General features: G+C 51.2%; 1 protein-coding gene across 1 annotated transcript in view; it reads left to right on the plus strand.

The window, feature by feature from the left end:
• Positions 1-9,182: 9,182 nt before the first annotated feature.
• COQ8A (coenzyme Q8A) overlaps positions 9,183-22,735 on the plus strand; it is a 35,464-nt gene continuing 21,911 nt past the window's right edge. The window contains exon 1 of the mRNA XM_054576666.1: positions 9,183-9,326. The gene's annotated coding sequence lies outside the window, so the exon portion shown is untranslated. The remainder of the gene's footprint in view (positions 9,327-22,735) is intronic.

Below are 22,735 nucleotides of genomic sequence, written 5' to 3' on the forward strand. Positions count from 1 at the left end.
ATGCATTCCAGTTCCTGGAACAACAGCTTTCTACATGCATTAATCACTAAGCCTATAAACTATAACTAAATCTAAAACGTGTTTAACTCTTGATTTCCCCCACCCCATCCTGGTGTGAACTGGGGTGAGTAGCAGCAGTCCCCTCGCTGACTGGACGTTCCTACTGGCTCCCCAGCGCTTGGACCCCTTTATCCCCCTCATCAGCAACCTGAGAGTTCCCCCATTTCCCTAACTCTGCCAACGCTTGGTATCATCAGAGTTTTCACTTTTGCCGATTGGATGGATGTTACCTCCTTTAGGTTTTAGTTTGCAATGAGGTTAAGCATCTTTTTTATACATTTTGGCTGCGCAGATTTCCTTGGCTGTTTTTTCATATCTTTTGCCCGTTTTTTCATTTGGATGGTTTGCCTTTTATTTCTGGATATTTGCCCTCTTAAGATATATATTCTGGAGTGATGCTACTCTTTGGTCAGTTAATATGCATTTTGCATATCCCACACCAGAACCTCATTCTGTTGATCTCCTCTTGGACTTTTCTCTCTTCCTCAGCCTGGAGAGAATTTTAAAAATCTTGTCCCTGGTGGGGAAACACTGACTCAGCCACTATTTTTCCTTAATTTTTCTGTCTCACATCAGTCCAACTGTTTTAAGTGCAAAAAGGAAAAAATAGGAAGGCTTTACCATCAGTGTTCGCGGAAGTTTCCTCTTGGAGCAAAGGCCGCCTGGGGTGCCGCTCAGCCTGAGTGCCCGTGAGTCAGGTGACAGGGAGGGCAGACAGAGTGGTTCTTTCTTCACCAGACAAGGCCCCTTTCCCTGCTCTCACAGCCCTGCCCTCTTGAGCCATTGGAGGAGGACCCTGAGTCAGGGTTGGTTCTGAGAGTGTGGTCTGGGGGCCCCACGGAATCAAAACTATTTCGTAATAATATTAAGTTATTCTTTGTTTTATTTATCTATTTATATTGATTTGAGAGAGAGAGAAAAAGAGACTTTGGCTCGCTGTCCCACTTGTTTATGCCTACACTGATTGATTCTTGCATGCGCCCTGACTGGGGATCAAACCTGCAACCTTGGAGTATCGGGACGACACTCTAACCCATGCAGCTGCCCGAACAGGGCTCTTTGCCTTTTTTATTTCCCTTCTCTCATGAATGCACTGGAATTTTCCAGAAGCTTCACGACACAGTTTCACAAGGGGTTGAATACAGAAGATATGAGAATCCAGCTCTCTTCTATTATTAAAAAGAAAATAATGTAAATAAATGCCACCCTTTTTATTAAAGCCTGTGTTTTTATTTCACAAAATGTAGCTATTTTTATAAATGTGTAAGTGTTAACATGAAATGTTTATTATGTTTAAAGGAATCAATATGTCAATATTTTAAAAAATTTCTGTTTTTAATTCCTCAGTTGTAATTTCTAAGTAGCATATACTTAATCCACATAACAAACAGTCTGTGAGTGTAAAGGGGTCCCAAGACCAGAAAGTTGGAGGCCTGTTGCTCCCCAGGAAGGCTGCTGCTTGCTTCACCTACGTGGTGGCTTTCAGTCCAATGTCCTTCAACCACTTTGGCCTCTCCAGGGACTCCATTTGCCTTTGAATCTCTCCTTCTGTTAGCTCTGAGCCAGGATGGCCACACGAGGGCAGCGCATTCTGCCAGGAGCCACCGTGGCACCTCAAGCCTAGGTCCTCACAGTTCAACCTGCAGCACTGAGTTCCTGTCGCGCCTCTGGCCAGTGGAGCTGGAGAAGCAACGATGAGAAACCCAGGGTCTTGCCTGAGGGAGGCTCAGGCCCCGGGTGTGCCCTCCCCATGAGCCAGAGGAACCAGAAGGGGACAGGGATTTTGATCCAGTCCAGAGCCCGACGACAGGGTGGGGGTTGCTGTGTGCAGGGAATGAACATCACCTCGATGTCGTGCACAGCTGGGCTGAGAAGCTCGTTTTCCGGAATCTCAACTGTAATTAGGAAGTGTTTGTTTTTGTTTCCATTGCCTGCGAGGAAGGAGTACCCTGTACTCTTTACTGTGTTGACGTAAGAAACTTCCAGACTCTTTTTATAAGTTTATTTGAAGATGATTGCCGGGAAGCAGGATCTCAAGTGCTCCGGAGAACGACAGCCTTGCAGTTTCTTTCATGCATTTGGAACCAAGGAGGGAATTTAAGAAAGGTTTCATGAAGGCGGGAGGAAGCAAGGTGGAGATTGAATTACAGGATAGTTAACAAGACGAAGTGTTCTATTAAGGGCAGTTCTGCTTTTTTTCAAAGGTGGACAGAAACAATGGACAGGGCTGCCTTAAGGCAAAGGTGAGTTAGAGAAATCAGGATGGCATCGCCTGCCTCTTCCAGGAGCACTTCTGACCGTGACAGCTCCTCAGAGATGAAGTTACCGCCCCGGGGCACCTTCAGTGTCCTTAGGTGGAACTCGTCCATGGCGGAAGACAGCTCTTCTGGGACAGCAAGCTGCTGTCTTCCTATCTCCTTCTGTACTGGGAGCTTCAGCTCCCCTTACTGTTGTTGTTCCTCAACTTCCAGCTTGATTACCCTTCTCCTTAATAAGGAAAATTGAAGGAGTGCGTGGCTACTGGACGAAATGCATGCTCCACTCCACCTTCTGAGCACACGGAGAGAGTGCATTTCCCAGACTCCCTTGCAGTTGGGTGTGGCAATGTGATTGAGTTGCAGCTCGTGGAGCATGCGCAGAAGAGACCGGTGCCACGGCCAGGCCGGGCCCATTCAGACCTCCCGTCTGAATTGGGGTCCACTCCCAGGGCAGTGCTGCAGGTCACATGGTGAAGACGCTTTTGCCAGGCGTCCTGGAGAGGTACACCCTGCTGACTTTCCTACAGCTCGCTGACCTACAGTTGTGCTGGATTATGTACCTATATTTCTCATTTCCCTCTTTGGGACTGTTTGGGATTTATCACTTTATTTGGTCCTGCTCGCACGGCCATTCCTTTATTCTTGAGTCACAAGATCAATTGCACCTGACTTTTCTCCAAATAGCTTGAGATTCTCCTTCCTAAGCCTTGACACACACGTGACCACCTAGCAGGTGTCTCCAGCTGTCCCAAACTCCCAATGACAGTGAGTTTGCTCTCACTTTTATCTGAAAAGCAGGTTCCCCTGGTTGTGCAAAGTGATGCTCCTCTTCCTTTTCTCTGCTTCCTAAGAAATGAAATTGTCATTTGGCAAGAATTTAGCAAAAATTGTATTGCAATCCGAATAGAGTGAGGAAAAAAAATTTACAGCCACAACTGCCTGATTCATAAGGAAGGTACTCAATAGATCTTGTTGGATGGAAAATCCTAAGTCTGAACGTTGATGGATTGAACTGGCTGAGTTGGCAGAAATAATGGTAGAGAAATAAATGACTGGACAGAACACAGTGAGCAGCATTTGGAGTTCCAGAGACAATCCAAATGGGAAGAGTTAAGGAGAAGAGATGGGAAGGTACAGAGAGGACAGACACAAGTTGAACTGCTCCATGAGGGGAATGGGCCAATAAGCCGTCATAGGACGGGATGGCTGAAATCTTTGGGGAACACAGGTATCCAATATTTCATTTGAAGTTGTGTGAATCCCCTCCAGCCCCCTAGAGGGGCTGGCGCAGCTCCGGGCTTGGACAGCGCACGGATGACGAGGCTGTCCCTGAACTGACAGAACTCAGCAGTTGCAAGGGCTCCAGGCCAGAGGTGACTGTGGGAATGGAAGCCTCCTCCCGCCTTCCGCCCTGGCCCCCCGGGAATGGGCCAAAATTCAGGGGAGGACATTAGACTGTCACAGGATGTGCAGTGGGCGGCTGGAACCAGCCTTATCCAGGGAAGCTTCAGCTGGCGTCTGCATTACACAATAAGCACGGCCATTGCTAAAAATAATGACAGTAATAATCATAAAATTAAATTAAGTAGGTAAGTCAGGTATTTGGCATCTTAGACCACAGAGGCCTGGGGAGGTCACGTAATGTGCCCACAGGACCTGGTGTCCTTGCAGAGCTCTGCTGGCTGCAGCATCTCTGGCTCCGAGTCCCTTTTTCTCTGTCCTTGTCTGGGAGGAGATATGTTGCTGAGATAGAAACAGGGTGGCCCCTCACCCGTTTCTCAGATGCCACGTGCTCTGGTTCCCTCATGGGCTCAGCTCTTTCCTGAGCGGCTCCCGCTGGGGCCTTGGGATTGATGAATGACTAGTTCTGCCAGTGAGCTGAGCGCAGGGGCATATATGGCGGGAGTAAGGAAAAGGTTCCTGCCCCCTTGGGAGATAAATTTTCCCTCCTAAGGAGAAACACGTGAGTAACAATAAGCTTATTGGTGGTCATAAAGATTTTTTATCTGAATGTAAGGTTTGCTTTTTCTCATCTAAGCATGTAGGACCCAAACAAAGAAGAACCAACCAAAGGTGAGGAGACATGGGGGCCATCCAGGCAGCCATAAAAAAAAACAAACAAGTTTATCTGACCCACTGTTCTTCTCTTTTCCAGATAAGGACACGAGTGTGGACTGGTGAGGAGGGGAGAAGGTTCCCTGAGTGCAAAGTGCCAAGGCGCAAACCCTGAGATAAAGAGTCATAAATAGACCTAGGGCCTGACCCAGAGCCAGGCTCAGTGTCCTTGGACTCGTGGGACTTGGAGGCCAGGTCCCAGGTTGGGGGGGCTGGGCTGAGCAGCTGCCGTAGAAATTTCCATGCTCTGTCCGTCAGCTCTTGAGAAGTTCTGGGATTCCACGTGGCGTGGGGAGGGCATGGATGATGAAAGAGGCACAGGATGAAGTCTCAGCTCACAAGGAGCCAGGTCCCTGGAGATGAGACTTGGGGATGTTTTCCAAGAAAGCTAGTAAACAAGTGGGCTGGAAAATCTGAAAGTGAAGTTGTTAGGGAGGTGAAGGCATAGAACCAGTCAAGAAAAAGTCAATGTTGCCTTCTGTTTATTAGAACCCCATTTCACCTTCTAAGGAAAACGTTGAAAATACAAAGTTCACATTAAAGTAAAAGTTGACTTTATTACTTCAAGTATTATTCAAAGGGTCACAAACTATGTGTTAATTTTTAAATTAAATTTATTGGGATAAAATTGAAGAAAGTTCAGGGGTGCAACCAACTTTACCCACCTAAAGTCTAGTCTTATATTAATTTCTTAAAAGGAAAAAATTATGATGATTATAGTTGCTCAAGTGAGATATTCTTAAGAATTTGGGTTAAAATTGCACGATTATTTTTAATACAGAAGTCAATGAAAAGTTATCAAAAGGCATCAGTTCCATGTCATGGTCATTGTTATCAAAAGCTTTAAAGTGTGTAATTTTGTAAAATAGGTGTTACAACCACCCTAGAAACTGATTGAAGATGTGTGTGTTTTTCCCCCTCTCCCTAGTAAGATTCAAGTCATGTGTTTGTGCATTGCATGCGTAGGTGCTCGTGTGTGATCCCACGATGCCCATTACGATGCCACATTCCCAATGCACTGGTTAGGATGCGCCTCAGTCTCTTCCAGAAATTGCTTGTTTCATCCAAAGGAGCCACGCCCCCCTGTACTCTTGTTGAACGTTCACATTGACTTTTAACCTGCTTGATCGCTGGGAAAATGGAGTCTGGCGTGTGCCTTTAGTCCATCCTCATTAAGTAAAATTCTTTTCCTTGCAGCAATTCTACCTGCATTGATTACAGCTCCTATGCCTTCTAAAGCTCCTCCCCTTTACAACTTCGTATATTCCCTTAACCCTGTGTCTGGATATCTCAGAAGGAAGTGGTGCAACAGATTAACGTACAGATATGCTCAGCCCAGGGTTTCCAGCTTCCAGTATGCTTGTTGCTTCTTTAATTTATAGACCTGGGGCCCGAACATGGAAACTACTCATAAATTTAAGTGCATAAAAAAATTATACGGTGGCAGTCTGAGGGAGAACAAAGTAAAATATGTATTCAGTAACTGGGATGATGTCCCACACACACCTGATAATTTAAGGCTAAGAGAATGAATTAAATACTAATTTTCAATCTAGAGAGTGCTGAATCCCAATTCATGTCACGCAATCAGTTATTTCTCCTTGATAAAATCAATCTGGAATCAGAATTGTTGCCTGAGGCGAGGTGGTGGGGGTGATTAGAAAGTGGGGCGTGAAGGAACTTTGGAGAGGAAAAAATTGTTCTGTATTTTAATTGGGGTGTTGGTTACATGATTATTTATTTGCAAAAACTTATGACCTGAATTAATATTCTTAAGATCTATGCATTTTACTGCATATAAATTATATCTCAATTGAAAACTAGAAAAATTAAGCCAATGATTTGGCTTACTTGGCTAATTTCTATATGGTACAGTATGTTGAAAAGAACTTAATCTGAAAATGGAAAGCAATACCCTAATGAGCAGACAGACACATGCTGCAAGCATATGCTAAGGAGAGCAAAGAAGCAGATGCTGTTAATGGGCTGAGTGGGGATGTTTCCAGTGGTAGGGAGCTGAGCCTCTTCTGTAATGTGCTTAATCACTTCTAACTGTGCATCCAGCTAATTACAATGATTAGTCTCATCTTAGCTGAACAGGCTAGGGAATTCTTTGAAGTCATTCTCTTAGCAGAACTGGGTTGGATTTTCCCCAAGTCTAGTGACCTCCTCAATTTGTGGCCTTCAGCGATGCATGCCTGGTGCTCTAGAAATGATCTGTTTTTCCCATTGGGGGCTTGGGGGTGTGTGACAAATCCTGGAGCCAGTGAGTCATGCGTGTCAGGCCTCTGAGCACAGCAAGGACACTTGTGGGCTCTGCGCTGCACTGTTCTCTCTCGGCACCGGCCCAGCCCTGCGAAGTTCCCAATTAATCATGTTTTGAAAACAAACAGGATTATTCACCGTGGCAGTGTTTGAAATAGCAAAAGAATCGAAACAGTCCTCATGACCATCGATAGAAGACTGGTTAAATAAATTATGGTTCGTCCACATGACGTAATAGTGAAAAAAAGAATGAAGACTCTCTATGTGCAAATTTGGAAAGGAGCTCCAAGCTATGTCATTAAATGAAAAAACAGAACAAAGTGTATGGAATGACCATTTCTATAAAATGTGGGTATGTGTTTGTATTCGCCTATGTGTGTATAAAGAAACTTTGTAAAGAGACAATAAAGTTAGTAACAGTGGTTACAGTTGTGTAGGAGGGTTTGGGGGGATTGGGGTTGGGATTGGATAGGAGAGGGACGAAGTAGGGGAAGAGTTTTCACTGCAAAACTATTTAAAAGATTTTTTTTCCATCATGTGAATTTATCCATATTACCTAAAGAAAGAGGAAAATCTATTAAAATGTTCAAAAAAATTTTTTTAAATACGAGAAAGTTTTAGGGGAGGGGGACCCCAGTGATTACCTAGTCCAGAATTTCCCTCGCAGTGGTTTGTGAAGGTGTCATGGGAACTTCGTGTACCCAAAGCAGTACAGGCATAGGCATTTCATTGTGCTTTGCAGATACCGTGTTTTTTTAAAAAATTGAAGGTTTGGGGCAACTGTGTGTTGACCGAATTGAAAATCTCCTGGAAAGGATTCACCGTTCTAGATGCTGTTAAGGACATTCATGATTAGCCCTGGCTGGTGTGGCTCAGTGCACTGAGCGTTGGCCTGTGAACCAAAGGGTTGCTGGTTGATTCCCAGTCAGGGCACATGCCTGGGTTGCGGGCCAGGTCCCCGGTAGGGGGCACGCGAGGGGCAACCACACATTGATGTTTCTCTCCTTCTCCCTCCTTTCCCCTCTCCAAAAAAAAAAAAAAAAAAAAAAATCATGATTCATGGGAAGAGGTCAAAGTATCAATGTTAACAGGCATTTGGAAGTTGATTCCAATCCATATAGACAACTGAGAAATTCAAGGCTTAAGTGGAGGAGGTAACTTAAGACTCCTATATAGTATAAGCATAACTTTTATATGCACTTAGAAACAAAAAAATTCACGACTTGTTTTATTTTGGTATTTGCTTAATTTCAGTGGTATGGAAGTGAACCACTGTATCTGGGAGGTATGCCTGTACATTAAACTCCTACCTCACCCCAGGTCAGGCATCAACGTAAAACGACTTTTAATTTTTCTAATATTAAAATAAAGGAGTTTCCAAAAATTGTTAATTTCAAAAAATAGTCTTAGAAGCCAGGACAATCCTTCGGCTTGAATGGCTTTATGAAAATAGCAAAAGAATTTAGTGAGTTATGAAAAACTCATTAAATTGTTATTATTTTTTCCCCTGCACATTCCACTAACAACCTTGGACAGAGCTGCAGACCAGCCTTTGGGAATCACCTGAAGGGAGATTGCCAGGCACACCCCGGCTCGGATCTGAATTCTCTGGTCAAAGAGAGGAATGATTTGGCAGGAACGTTGGCGGAGGGAGGCAGTGCCTCCAGGGTGATTCTGGGCCCCAGCGGGCTTCTCACCGCCGGGGACCAAGTGGGCCGCGCGCGGTTCCGTTCCCTCCACGTGCTGGCCTGTCTCCCGGCAGGAACCTCAGCGAGAAGACGTAGCAGGCAAGGACACACAACTCGGGTTGTCCGAGCCCAGCCGGGAGCCGCACGCTTTGCGGGCCACCTCCTCGGAGCCCCAACTTGGGGGCGCGGGCGGCACGCCTCGGACCCACGGGCTTCCTGTGTGGGGGATGGCGCCTGCCTGCACAGAGCCAACACTGTTAGCCTGGGGAGAAGGACAAGTAGGCGGGGCCAGGACGCCGAAGCGCTTTCCCCTTCAGGAAGCGGCCGGAGGATAAACTGGGAAGGGCCCTGGTGACACACTAAGGCGCGCACAAGGCAGGCGTAGCTCGATCCTCCTGTCGCGCACGCCGCAGTCCCGTCCTTTCTTTCCGCCGCCTCCTTTCCAGGCCCGCTCCGAGGCCCGGCGAGCAGCCGCAAGGAGATGACGGCAAAAGGCTGGCCATCTCAACCTCGTCCGTGGCTTCGCCGCCGAGGAAGGGCCCGTTCTCGACCGCAAGCGTGCAGGCCCACCGTCCCCACAGCCGGGCCTGGAGCCCGAACTGTCCCAACTAGGGGAAAGGGCAGCGGGGAGAAGAAGGGAAGGGCCCTGGCGCTGGAGGAGCCTGCCATTGGCTACTCTCTGTCCTCCCTCGATTCCGATTGGCCGCGGGCCGAGGGCAGCGATGAGCACGCTTCTTCGCCACGCGCGGCGTTAGGCCAGAGACCGCGGCGCAGCCAATGGGAGCAGCCCGTAGGGCGGGGCGGCCCGGGGCAGCAGGCGCTGGGTCTCCGAGCGCGGGCGAGTTGGTAAACAGATCTCGATCGCGTGTGAGTCGCCGGCTCTGCGGCGATCGCGCGGAGGCAGCGCGAAGGTGACCGAGGCCCAGCTTCCGGCCCCCGGGTAAGGCTGCAGCCCACCGCGTGCCGGGGCACCGTCTGCCTGCGGGCAGAGCTGGGCTGTGACCCACCTGGGCCTTTCTTGCATCCTCCTCAAATGACAGCGCGGCTTCCCCTTTGCGACTTTAACTGGCCGCGAGCTCCGGATCGCAGCTCGGATGCAGGGTGGGGGGCCTGCAGATGTCGCTTACCCACGTGCCCTCCTCAGCCCGCCGGGCCTGCCGCCGGGAGGGGACGAGATCCGCAGCGAAAGCCCTGGGTTCTCGGAAAGCGCCGAGCAACCTCCGTGAGCGGCTGTCAGACGCTGCGTCTCTTAGTCGCCAAGACAGCTTTCGTGCCTCGCTTTCTCCTGATATTCCTCTTCATTCCCAGATCGCTTTGCACTGTTTCAGCGGCTCTGATTGCTCTTGGCTGCAGATTTGTGTTAGAACTTTTCTTTTGACCGGAGCCTGCGGTTGGGTTTCACAGGTGGGGGTTTGGGGCGACTTGGGGAAAAGGGGCCCTTGTGGTCCTTCCTCCTGCTTCTCGACACAGTGGGGGCCTTGTGAGTGGTTTGGGCTTAATTGCCTAAATTCGTGCCTTTCTCTAGCCACCTCCCCCCCGCCCCACTCCCAGGCCAGTTCTCCGTGGTGCCTTGGGGGCGTGGGGCGGGCAGGACCGCAGGGGAGGACTGGATGCTGGGACTGCCCGTTTGGGTAAGCGATGTCAGCGTCCGGGAGGGTGGGAGACTCCTGTGCAGCTGGCTGAGAAACTTGTCCACCCTCGCCGCTCCCTCGGCCCCGGCTGAAGAGCTGGGCATGCCAGGCCTACCTTGGTGCCAAAGGATTTGAGTATGCACCGATGCCAGCCTGCCAGTTGTCACTGTGCAGATGGGTGGGTCGACGTGGTAGGAGGGCTCTGCTCCTGAGAAGAGGCCAAGCGGTGCTGGCAGTTCAGGGGAGCAGCAGCTTTAAGACCCTGGCAGCGGTTTGGGGCACTCTGCTCAGCCTTACAAATAATGAAGACGATGCAGCATTGTTATAATTCTTGGCGTGGCCTCAGGCAATTCAAAGGAAGAGCAAATGAGGCGCTATGAGCACTTCCCTGTATGTCACCTAAGACCGGGGTTTCTCATCCTCCAAACTACCGACATTTTTGACCCGATAATTCTTTGTTATGGGGAGGCTGACCTGTGCACTATAGGATATGTAGCAGCAGTCCCAGCCTGTGTCTGTTAGATGCCAGTAGTCCCTGTCACACCCGTCATGACATCCGCAAATATCTCCTAGAGGGCAAAATTGCGCTTGGCTGAGGACCACTGAGGTAAGACTCTCAAACAGTGTTCCCAGGCATTGCTGAGGCCTCCTGAGACTCGCCATGAGCGGTTGAGAGCTTAGGAACCCGGTGGTGTTGTGTCCCCCTTCCCTAAACCATGGAGATCGGGCTTTAAAGGAGACCCCACTTCTGCACCTGGGGGAACGGGAGAGAAAAGGAAGGTAGAAACCCCTGGGTGTTTTTGGTGCCTGCTGCATGCACGGCAGTGACTGGCCAGGCCCCAAGTGCAAAAAAAAGTGGAAAACTGGTGGTTTCTATCTTTGGGGATTTTGCAAGACTGCGGGGATATACATATGAAATAACCATGGGGCAGTTTTTAAATGTTGAGCAAACAAGTTTGAGCTGTCTGAATGCTGGCAGAAAGGCCAACTCAATTATCCACAGGTGGCTTTTCCAAGGTGACGCTTTCCTCCTCCTGGCTCGTGGGGGAGACATCCTTTGTGTCTTGTGGCACAGGAGGGGGTCAGGCCAGCATGTGCAGGGAGTGGGTGTCTGGCTGCATTTCAGACAGACACATAGGTCTCTTTACGTGCCCAGTGTGCCCCTCCATGGGAGAGGCTGCCCCGGAGTGCAGCGGCACAGTGTGGACACGTGGGTATTTTGTGTACTTCTGTTACAATTGATCGAAGCACCAATGTCAGACCATGAGTGATTTCTTTTTGTGCAGAGAAAGGTGCTTTAATCCCAAGTCTAGATTTTGCCTTCAGTATGACCCAGAATTTATGCCCCAAACTTCTAAGTCCTAAATGCGTGGGGTGTAGAAGAACTGAAAAACAGTGATTATTGTACAGGGCAGGGAAAAACATTCCAAGTGCCTACCATGAATTTCCCTTTCTTGTTAATCCTGTGGGGGATGGATCAGGATTTTTCCATAGCATTCCTTGGTTAGTTAGGGGGTCTTTTGGGTGCCCTTTGTTGCCTGTAGAAAAGAATCGGGACGGGGAGGTCACTTCTCCTTTCTCAAAAAGAAGTTTACAGAAGTCTATTATTGGGAAGGTCCAAACTTGGCAGGATAATTTTCCATCAAGAGCCACGGACGCTGCGTCATTATCTTTGTCAGTTGAAACAAGAGCTGTGTGCAAAATTAGACAGGAATATTTAGATAGAGAGTTGTCTTGATCTGACAGTGGCATCTGGAAATAGTTCCAGCATTCCTGCTAAACAGCAGCCAGGGAACGGGGGAGAGCCGGTGGGCGTGGGGGTGCAAGGTCCTGCTCCTTCTGGAGATGCAGCTGTGGGAGGGGAGGGCTGCTGGTGCTGCGTGAGATGCGTCTAGGTGGGGTCCAAGAGGGGGCACCCCTCTGCGCTTTGCAAACCTGAGTGGATATGCATTGGTCTGCTCACAAGTGTGCCGTGCGCTGTGTGATCCCAGGCTCCTGAGCCCTTGACCCTTACTTTTGAGGTCAGGGTCCACAGGATATTGAAAGTCGAAAATGACCCTGAAAATCTCTTTATTCTCTATACTTAGGTGTGATTTATTTTTAGCGTGTGCATGTGGTGCTTTCACTCAAATTGCCATTTCAGGGTATTGTAGAATCTTTTGTAGTTGATAGTGACTGAGCTCTTGTCCTGAGAGCCCCTGACGTGCTTTGTTTCATATCCTCCTATTCCCACATAGGCTGAGGGAGATGGGGAGAAGTCCACACCCAGGAAACCCCTTTGTGCCATAAGGGTCTGTGCGCCTCCACATCCTGCCCCTAAAGAAAAGCCAACTCTGAAATTGGGGATCTGGTCATTTACTCCTCGTTGAACAAACACCTGCCTGAACATGGCATTGGAAATGTAACAATGAGCAACACGTGGGTCCCCGGCCTCGGGGTTTTAGTAAGGGGTCCCCTCCCTGTGGTGTGGACAGGGACTTTGGGTCAGACACTTCCAGCTGACGGAGGCTGTGAAGGCTTCTTGGAAGAAAAGGCACGGTAGTTAGTTGGGCCCCTGAGAATGAGTGGGATTCCAGCAGGAAGAGGCAAGAGTTTGGGGGGTTGGGAGCGAGGGAACAGTGCTTCCCAGATTCTCTGTGGTGAAGGGGCAGGTTTTATTCTCATCCCCATTTGTTCCAGACCAGTGCTTTGGAAAATGCAGAAAAAACTTTATGGCAATGCTAAATGCCTATAGAAGTTCCTAAATGCTTATTCCTGTTATTGAGGATGGCAATACCAGTCCAAGGACTGCTCTGAGTAGCACTGGTCCAGGCAGAGTCTCTCTGAACAGAGAGGCACGGGGGGTGGGGCGGAGTGCAGTCTGGCTGGAGGGCAGGGAGGGCGAGAGGAGCCGTGCCAGCCGCGGGCTGGGGAGCAGACTGGGGAGAAGCGGCCTGTGCGACCTCCCGCAGGAGTTCCTGTCGGCCTGAGCAGCGCCACTGCCAGCTGTGCTTCTGTGTCAGGACGGCTTGGCGTAGCCCTCCTGGTCATTTCCAGCCGTCCGTTCAGTTCAGGTCAGAGTGTTCCCTGAGCATCCACCACTTGCTCACCGGTGCAGCTCCAGCCTGGAGGGCCCTGGGAGAGGGGGAGGCAGCTTCCTGCCCTGGCAAGTGCCCCGCTGGCCCCGGAGACGGGGAGATTGTAGGGCGGCCTGCACAGGGTCCTTTAGGTTGGCCGCTGTGAGAGCCCAGGTGGACTGCGCGCTGATTTTGATGGAAAGGGGCTGGAAAAGCAGCTTCCTGTCCTGGGAGGCCCCGGTGCTGGAGCCTGAGGGATGAGTGAGGGTTTCCTGGGAGGGAAGAGCTCCGGGCGCCGAGGCCCCAGCGGGAGGCCCCAGCGGGGGGCGGCGGGGGGCAAAGGCCTGGCCCGCCAGGCGGGCAGTGCCGTGGAGGGCGGGGGGCGGGGGGGCGCCACGGCCCGCAGGTGTGTGCAGAGTGTGGAGGGCAGGTCAGGGCGGACAGGGAGGGAGCCCAGTGAAGCCCAGAGCACCTGCTTTGTGAGAAGTGAGGGCGGCCTGAGTCCCAGGTGGTGGGTGAGGGAGGTGGATCGCAAGGCAGAGATTCAAGAGGACATAAGGCTGTGCAGGTAGAATTTCTAGACTGTGACTGGTTGGCCACCTGGTTGAGATTTCTGGTTGTGGGGAGGAGCTTTTTGGGGTGTGTGTGTAGCCGGGGAGGGGTTGTGTCACTGCTGAAAACAGAGGTGCAGGAGGAGGAGCTGGTCTGGGGAAAAGCGTTGGTGTTAGTTTTGGGCAGGTAGGGGTTGAGGTGGCTGTGGAACTTTTTCCGTGCTTTTTTAATTGAGGTGTAATTGCATGCAGTGAGCTCACCCTTTCTAGTGTGAGGCTGTATAGTTTGGCAAATGCATGTAGCCACGCAACCATCACCACAGTCAAGATATAGAACGTTCCCTCCCCTCCCACATTCTTCCAGGCCCCTCCACGGGGGCTGCCTGAGGGACTTCGAGGAGGGCGATGTGGTGTGTGCCTAAGCTGGCTTCATTCCAGAGTCGGTCAGCGGATGAGATGGCCTGCCCGGCCTGGGAGCAGGGATGCGCAGACTTGGGGAAGCTGCCCGCCCCTGGAGAGGCTGCAGCAGCCCAGGGGACAGTGCCGATTAGTAGGGAGGATGGGGGTCGGGACCAGGCCTAGGGACTCTGCTGCGCAGTCGGGGGAGAAGGGGAGCAGGGGAAGGAAGCTGAGAGGGGGGTGAGAGTGAATCCTGAGAACCAAGGAGAGGCTTTTAGGGGAGTACGTGGGGCCAGCAGCAAGCGCTGGAGGGCAGCATTGGGGTGGCCTCGGGTGAACTGAGCCATCAGGCTGCCATGAGTGTCACAGAGAGGAGGGCTGTAGGTGGGGCCAGACGCGTGTGCTGGGGGAGAAGGAAGGCGGAAGTGCTCTGTCCGCGGAGGGGTTGGCTAGGATGAGGCTGGAGGAAAAGCCGGAGTCAACGGGAGTTTTTCATATGGGGTCAAGTAAGGCCTGCTGGAGTGTGGTCGGCAGGGTAATAATGTGGGTGTAAAAATTTATCATTTTAATTTGAACATTTCACCTCAGGTGTCCTATGGTGTGCTTGAGTGTGATATTGTCATGTCACTGAATTCCATGCTTATGATTTTGTAATAAAAAAGGGGTGTTATTTGTGCCGGACTCTGTTATTTGGTTTGGGAAAAACTAAGAGTAGGTTTGTGGGCTTGTCAGGGAAGATGTTGGTGAAGGAGAGACTGAGAAAAAGAAAAGAACAGGTGAGGGGCAGGGTCCCCGTGGAGGAGGGCGGAGGACGGGTGATCAGGGGGGAGGAGAGGCTGCGGGTGGGGTGAGGGTGGGCCCAGGGTTTGAGTGTGCTGATCCCTGATTGCCTCGGTCTTGGAGGGAAACAGAGAGGTCAGCTCGCGAGAGCGAGGCCCTCTGATTGCTGTGAGGGGGCAGGACGGCGGGGGCGGTGCCTGAAGGGAAAGCCAGGCTAGTGGCCTGGTGTCCTGCCTTAGGTGTCCTAGAGGTCCTGCTCTGCACGCCTCGAGGAGCTGACCGTTCTGGCAGGTGAGGGAGCGTGTGCAGGAGTGTGCGGGAGGGACGGGGAGGAGGGCGGTACCTCCTGGCTGGACGAGAAGAGGCTGGCCCCTTCCTCAGTCACAGTCCCCGCACCGCCGCTGATTTCCCCAGAGGTGTGTCTCCTAAGAGAGATGCTGTGGGATTCCCCCCTCTGCCGGTGGGAAGCAGGGTCTGCCCTCCCCACTGGCTGTTCTGTAGAATGTCTAGAAGGGTCAGTACTTGAATTCTTTGGAGCACCATTCTTTCCAGAACCCCATGAGACCCCATCCGAGCAGCCCTGTGCTGTGCTGTCCTTGTCAGCCTTCTGCGCTCAAGGGATGAATGGCAGTGTCCTCCTCTCCGGGGATGGGGGGTCATCCCGGTCAGCTGCTGCCTTTCGCACTTGAGGAAGGGAGGAAATGCAGGCCTGAGAGGGGCGGCGGTGTGCCCGAGGGCACGCATGGCTGTCGCCCTGCTTGGGCCCAGAGCCCGGGCCTCGCTGTTCATCCCGGCAGCCCGCATCGTGCTGCTCATGCTGCCCGGGAACCCGAGGGCCCGGTAGCAACGTTCCTGCCGTCTGCTGGGATGTATGAGAGATCCGGGGGCCTGTTCACACACACGAAACTTTGAAGTTAAAGTCCAGAACCTGAGTCAAGCCTGGTGTTTGTTCTCTGCCTGGCATATTTCCTCTTTGGCGCTGATCCTGGCTCAGGGGAGGGTGAAGGTAAGAATAGATTGCCCTGTGACCGCAGGTGGTTACTGTTTGACCGGTGCTGGAGCAAAATATATCTTTCTGAGATTGAAAAAAAAAGTGCGTGGCTCTTGCTCTTTAACATGTTTACAGCCAGCGTTTGGTGAAGCTGAGGGCTGGGCACCGGTTTGCCAGGGCTCAGGGCTGCCGTGTTCCCTGTTCGAGCCTGCGTGGAGCCCACAGTCGGTGCACCGGCCTGCTGTCTGTCCGCCTCTTCCCTCAGTCCTCTTACAAGCAAGTGGAGGGCATCGGGGAAGCAACAGAAGCGCCTCACCCTGTAGGGGCGCCCCCCTCTGGCGCCTTAGTGTGCCAGCGGCTCCTAACTGCCCGGCCCGCTCCTGTGAAAGTCGCTCTCCCCCATTCCTCTCTCTCCTGCCCCCACCTCGTTAAAACAAGGGATGCTGCGGCTGCCTGCCGTCTATGACTGTGCGTGGAGGGGGCGGGACGTCTCAGCGTGGTGGTAGACAGGAGGAGCATTCCCCTGATGCCCAGGGCTCCTGCTTGTCTCTTTGGGTCTGGGTTCTAGAAGAGAGGGCTTGCTAAGCAAGGGAGCACCCGTATGCACACGGGTGTTAAACACTGGGTGTGGATGAGGCACAGTGCCAGACCCCGTGGGGAGTGCAGGACTGCGCAGGGGCGCTCCCTCTCTAGGGGCTCTAGGAGCTAAGGAGCTTTCCAGAACGGGCAGTTAGGACAGATGGCCTTTGAGAGCCCAGCCAGCGCCACAATTTTTATGACTCATAGTTTTTTGCAACCAGGTGGATACCCTTTTCAGGGCATGGACCTTGCTGTGTGTCAGGGAGAGCGACTGTTGATTTAAGAAAAAATGTCCCTGACCTTGGGGCATGTTTCTTATCCCTTCCTTAGCTCCCTAGGCAGTGAGAGGAGAGGACGTGAGCCTGGCACCAGGCAGGCAGGCGCAGGCCAGCCCCTGAAAACTTCGGGGCTCAGAGGAGATTTCTTCACCCGGCTCAGTTTGACCTCATCAGCAAGTGGGGACAATAATACCTCATGGGGTTGTAGGATTAGGGGTTATGTGATGTGACAGGCACGCAGAGGGAAGAATAATGGTAGCTGCTCTTGTTACTAATATTATTTCGTTCAACTATTAAATCTGAAGTGAGTGTGTTTTGAAAAATTAAGAATGTGAAAGCTCATAAGATGGCCTTTTCAGGGTGGGGACGCTTACCTGGTCACTGTGGTGCAGCCTGTGCCCAGTGCCTGGCCTGTGACAGAGGCTCAGCAATGGTTTGAACGTCGGAGTGGGCTTGGAAAAGAGGCTCCTAGAAGAATGGGGCATATTTATACTGATGCTCTGTCATCAAGAACAAGAATAGAATGTGTTTTGAGCTGACCATGGATATTCCAGCACCTAGCACAATGCCTGGCACTTGGTTGGCACTCAGTACTGTTTGGAGGATGGTGGTGGCGACCAAACTAAGTTATTTTAGAAAAATGATCTAGAAATTCTTCCAGAATACTGCCCCTTTTCCCAACCCAATGATTTGCCTTTTAAAAAATAGCCACTGTATTAGTTTCCAGTTACTGCTATAACAAGTTGCCTCTATAGCAAGTTACCATAAGCCTACTTGCTTAAAGCACCGCAGGTTTATTATTTTACAATTCTGTAGGTCAGAAGTCTGAAGTGGGTCTCCCTGGACTAGAATCAAGGTGTCAGCAGCAGGGCCAGTTCCGTCTGGAGGCTCCAGGGCGGGACCCGTCCCCTGGCCTTTTTTGTCCTCGGGAGGCCGCCCGCATCCCTTGGCCGTGCGCCCCTCCAACCTCAGCTTCTCTCACGTCTTCTGATTCTGACCCTCCTGCCTCCTCTCTTAAGGACCCCATGGATAATCCCCTCATCTCAAGATTTTTAACTTACTCCTGTCTGCAAAGTCCCCTTTGCCACCAAGGTAACGTATACACAGGTTCCAGGGATTAGGGCGGGGACATCTCTGTGTGGCCATTATCCAGCCTGCCGCAGCCAGCTGCCGTATTTTGACCAAATTTAAACACAACCCTTTAAACTTCTCATTTCACTTTTACATTAATTCCTCAACTACAGCCCCAGGCTTCCCCACGAAGGGATGGGTCCTTATTCACCTTCTTGGGTGACAGCACAGATCACGCTTGCCATTTCTGTGATCAGGGTCAGTCTGTGGGTGGGAGTAGGTGAGGAAAGAGTCAGAGATGTCTGAGAACCGAACCTCCCACTAGGAGCTAATAGTTTGGTTGATGATACACAAGGTTCCACGTGCCAAAGATAAGAACAGGGTGGGATCTGGCCAGCACTGGAAGATTTAGATCAGCTGATGGGAAGATTTAAATTCTTAAGAACTGAGAGTCAAGTTAGGGCCTGATTGGAAATAATGTCCTTGAACGTACCTGGTATATTTGCACGTTTCAAAGGGATGGTTTGGGAACAGGTCTGGAGCGGGCTGGCGGCGGGTCGAGACAGAGAGGATTCCAGGCCCCGTGGGCCCCATGCCGGCTGTGCTCTCCTGTCTGCGCAGCCGGCGGGTGCAGGGGCGGGCATGCTTGCGGGGGGACTGGGGCGGGACTGGGGCGGCACGCACACATGTTAAGCAGAGGCTGGACAGCCCTGGCAGGTGTGGCTCAGTGGACTGAGTGCCGGCCTGCAAACCAAAAGGTTGCTGGTTTGATTCCCCATCAGGGCACATGCCTGGGTTGTGGGCCAGGTCCCAGCTGGGGGCATGTGAGAGTCAACCGATCACTACTCTATCTCACACATCAATGTTTCTCTCCCTTTCTTTCTCCCTCCCTTCCCCTGTCTCTAAAAATAAATAAATAAAATCCTTGAAAAAAAGAAAAGCAGAGGCCGGACAGGAGGCCGGGTCCCGACTGCACCACCTCCATCCTCAGGCCCGGGGTGTGGGCGTTTTTCTGTGGACAGCTGGGGGCCATCTGAGTGAGGGGTTAGCATGATGAAGACGGATTTGGGGGAGATTCATCTGGGGGCACAGTGTGCTGTGGCTGGGAGACAGGGAGCTCGGGGGGGTCAGAGAGGAACCCCCCACTGAAGGAAGCCTTCTGTGCTGTTTTTTCCTCAGTGGCTTCGACCATGGGAGGAATACCAGTGGGTATTTATGGTCGGCTCGTTTCTAGGCATTTCAAGCAGGCTGCCAGCACGCTGGACTGCCTCTCCCAATGGTGCCCCACCCCGCAGCACAAAGAAGCCACACTGGTCCCTGAGAGAAGGCCAGGCAGCCCTCCCTGTGTCAGACGGGGTGCCTACCTGGCCTGCGTGCTGCGCTGTGAATAAATAAAAGAACTGCCCGCATCGACCTCATTCATGCTCCCTCTGGTCTCACCAAGTCTGAACCTCATTCAGAGTGTCTTTGTGGTCGTAATAATAAAATTCTTAGTTAACGGTTTTGAGCACCTACTATGTGCCAGGCACTTGGTGCCCTAAGTGCTGCTACATGGAGTATAAAATCCACTGCTCTTGAGAACAGATGAAGACACTGAGGCACAAAGATAAGCTTGAATGACTTGACTTAGGTCAGCAGCTGAGTCAGGATTTGAACGCAGGGTCCTAACTCCAGAGCATCTTGACTGCTTCGTCAATATCACTTCTTGTAGCAAATATGTGGTAATAAATAAATAGCTGCTATAGTAATTACCAACCCTGTGCTGGTCTACTTCTCACAAAGTAAGAACATTTAGGGAACTGGTTAAATTCCTTGCGGGGAGAACGTCAGAGTGCCTGCCGCCTGAGAAGCTCTTTGTGTGTGTTAGCAAAAGGCTGCCTGATCTTTCAACTGTTCCGAGAAAAATCTCTGTAGCCCGGAAGCAGCTTTTAAGGGAACATGAAGTCATTAACCTACAAGACAACTTGAGGCCCAGAAACTAACTTCTTTCCTTACAAGGCAGGACTCCACTGGGTCATCCATGAGCTACAGTTTCAGGCCCATGTGGAGTCCTGGGTGGACCAGGCAGACAGGCGAGCCGGTGCGGCCCCCCAGGAGGCCTCCACACCCCACAGGAGGGCCTGCGTGGGCCCTAACGGGGGAGGCAGCGCTGTGCTTCCCTGCCTGCCCTCCGGGCCTGCCCCTGCTGCTCCCTCTGAGCCAAGCCCCCGTTCTGGGGAACCACACGCCCCCGGTGCTGCTGTGGCAGGGGGACTCTTGTTAGGGACACAGTGCGAGTGTGAGAACGAAGGACTGGTTAGGTGGATGGATTTATAGCTGGTCAAACTCAACCTGCACTGACCGTGGCATTTGTCAGTTTAGAGTGAGGCAAGGGAAGGGCTGCGAGCATCTTGAACGGACAGGAGGAAGCAGAGCTGTTAAGGCAGTTGGGCCCCCGTGGCCTCCAGATCTGACCCCTTCACGAGCAGCATTTAGGGGCTGCCCTGCGCTGGATGAGCCAGCGAAAAGGCGGTCACCTCAGAGCCCCTCCCCTCGTCGGGCTCTAGTCTGGGAGCCTCCGGGGCGGAGGCGGCTGTGTCTGGTGAGGAGGGCCCGCCTCTGGGGACGAGGACAGAGCTGGGACGGGGGCCTCAGCCTTGTTGGGCTGTTCTGGTACAACTCTAGTGACCTTTCCAGATTTCCTGGGGCAGCTCTGTTTGTATTTTTCTCTGTTGTCCTATAATAGGGGTCAACAAACTTTCTTCTGTGAAGGGCCAGATAGTAAATATTTTCAACTGTGTGGATTTTTTAGGTGTCTTTTGCAACTATTCAACTCAGCTTTTTTTTTAAAAAAAAAAAAACCAAACCCAAAACAACTATAAAGCATACATCTGTATATAAATGAGATGTAGACAATACATAAATGAATGAGCAGGTTTGTGTTCTAATAAACACTGATTTACAATAACAGGCAGCAGGGCTGAACTTGCCCGATGGCCGTGGTTTGCTGACCGTGACCTGGAAGGACAGTAGTCATAGTACGTGTCTTAACTTTTGGTGCAGAAAAATGTGGTCCCTGTACTCACTACATTATTCTAAACTAGGACCCTATGTTTTTTCGGCGGGGGGTGGAGATTACCCATTAATTATTTCTGTCTTTTAAAACTGGGGCGAACATTAGACCTGCTGCCTGCCTGTGCCAAGTGATTTTTCTCACAACCTTCTGAGAAGAGCAGTTGAGCCTTTTTCCCCAAGTGGGATGGCCGCGTTCCATGTTCCTGGTGGCCTGGAGGGTCAGTTGTCTTCTGATGAAGTACGGCGGCTAAACAAGGGTGTGCAGGGGCATTATTTATAGCATTCTGATCTGCTCTCTAACGCTCTGCCCTGGGACAGACGCCTAGGACATGGAGCCGTTTCTTAAAATTACGCTTTTGTATATTTGCTTATGTTTTCTAGTTTAACAACAACTATTGAAGATTATTTTAGAGATTTTTCATTATAAAAGTAGTGCATGCCCTTTGTAGAAGATTTTAGAAAATATAAATAAAGAAAATGAAGAAAGTAAAAAGGACATAAAAAGGAGGTATCATGACCATCACCCAGAGAAAACCACTGCCGTTTTGCCCGCACTCTGTCCAACGCCCTCTCCCTCCCTCCCTCCCCGTCTGCTCCAAAAGGGAGGAGTATACTGTTTTGTAATCTGCTTTCTTTTTTCCACATGGGACTATATAATCTTTCTTATTTGGCAGCAAACATTTTCATAGTGTTGTTTTAAACGGCTGCATAGCATTTTATCCTACGGGCATACCACGGTTGACATAATTTTAGACAGTGTTGTGATTTACATTCTTATAGTTGGATGATCATATATACCTTTCAAAGAAAATACAGTTAGACAGATTTTGTAAGGATCCTTGGATAATTACCAGGCAGGATGGTGGGGTTGGGGGCGAAGAGGGGGAACGGGGACTTCCTGTGCACAGGCAGGTTTCGGGCACTCGGGTGGCAGGACTGAGTGGCTCCGGTGGGCTGCCTCCCGCTGTGAAGCTTGGCTCCCCAGGCCTGAGCTGGGCCTGCTGAGTCGAGGTGGGAGGACATTTTTCTCTCTCTTCCCTGGTGTTCTTCTGCGCGTCCCTAGTTGCCTTTGAAAATTGATAGCAGATTAGGATATTTCTGAACTTGTTGTCAGAGACCTGGAGGCCAGACCTCAGTAGAGAGAAGCCTGGAGTTGCCTGAGATATTTAAGTGATGGCCTCTGGTGTGTGATTTTAGAAGCCACGGTGAAGGGCACATCTATAGAGATTTATGGGTCAGGTCAGAAGTTTACGTCTTTTCCTTAACACGTACATTCTCGAGTCCTTGGAGGAAGCTGTCACCTGGTGTTTCCTTTTTTCTTAGACTAAAAGAGAAACTTCAGGCATGTAAAGGAGCTTTCCAGTGCCCTCGCAGGCTAGAAACTGAGAATGTTCGTGCCCAAAGTAAAAAGGTGGTTCTTGATGGGGAGGCGGCAGAAGGCCACTTGGGAACCCTACCCCAAGGCCTCCTGAAGATCATTGAACAGTCTGTTTGAAGACGCTGGCAGTGACAGTCTCTATGGTCCCTTGGCTGGCTGTGTGGGTCGCTGTCTTTAAGCTCATTCACCTCTCATGTCTGTTTTCAGTCTCTTGAAGGGAAAGTGGGAAAGGAAGGGGCAGGTGGAAGGTTTCTACTTCAGGGCAAAGCCAGACCTCTGGGGAGTGGGTAGCAAGAGGAAACGTCCAGGAAAGGACCTCTGTTTAGCTGCCCCGCCTGGCCTCGGGTGTGGGGCCCTGTGTTCCCTTTCCCCTCTCCCTCCAGAACAGGGTCCTCTAGGTACATTCCCAGGACCATAGGCGACAGCAGCACCTGGGAAGTTGTTAGCAATGCAGGTTTCTGCGCGTACCAGACCTCCAGGACCAGGAGCTGGGGGTGGGGCCCAGAACCTGTGCTTTAACAAGTCCCCCGGGTGCTTGTCAAGCCTACTAACGCCTGAGAAGCCTGCCTCCGACCTGGCTC

Source organism: Pteronotus mesoamericanus, unplaced genomic scaffold (genome assembly GCF_021234165.1).
Source record: "Pteronotus mesoamericanus isolate MK-2021 breed Mesoamerican mustached bat unplaced genomic scaffold, CSHL_Meso_final contig_347, whole genome shotgun sequence".
NCBI lineage: Eukaryota > Metazoa > Chordata > Mammalia > Chiroptera > Mormoopidae > Pteronotus > Pteronotus mesoamericanus.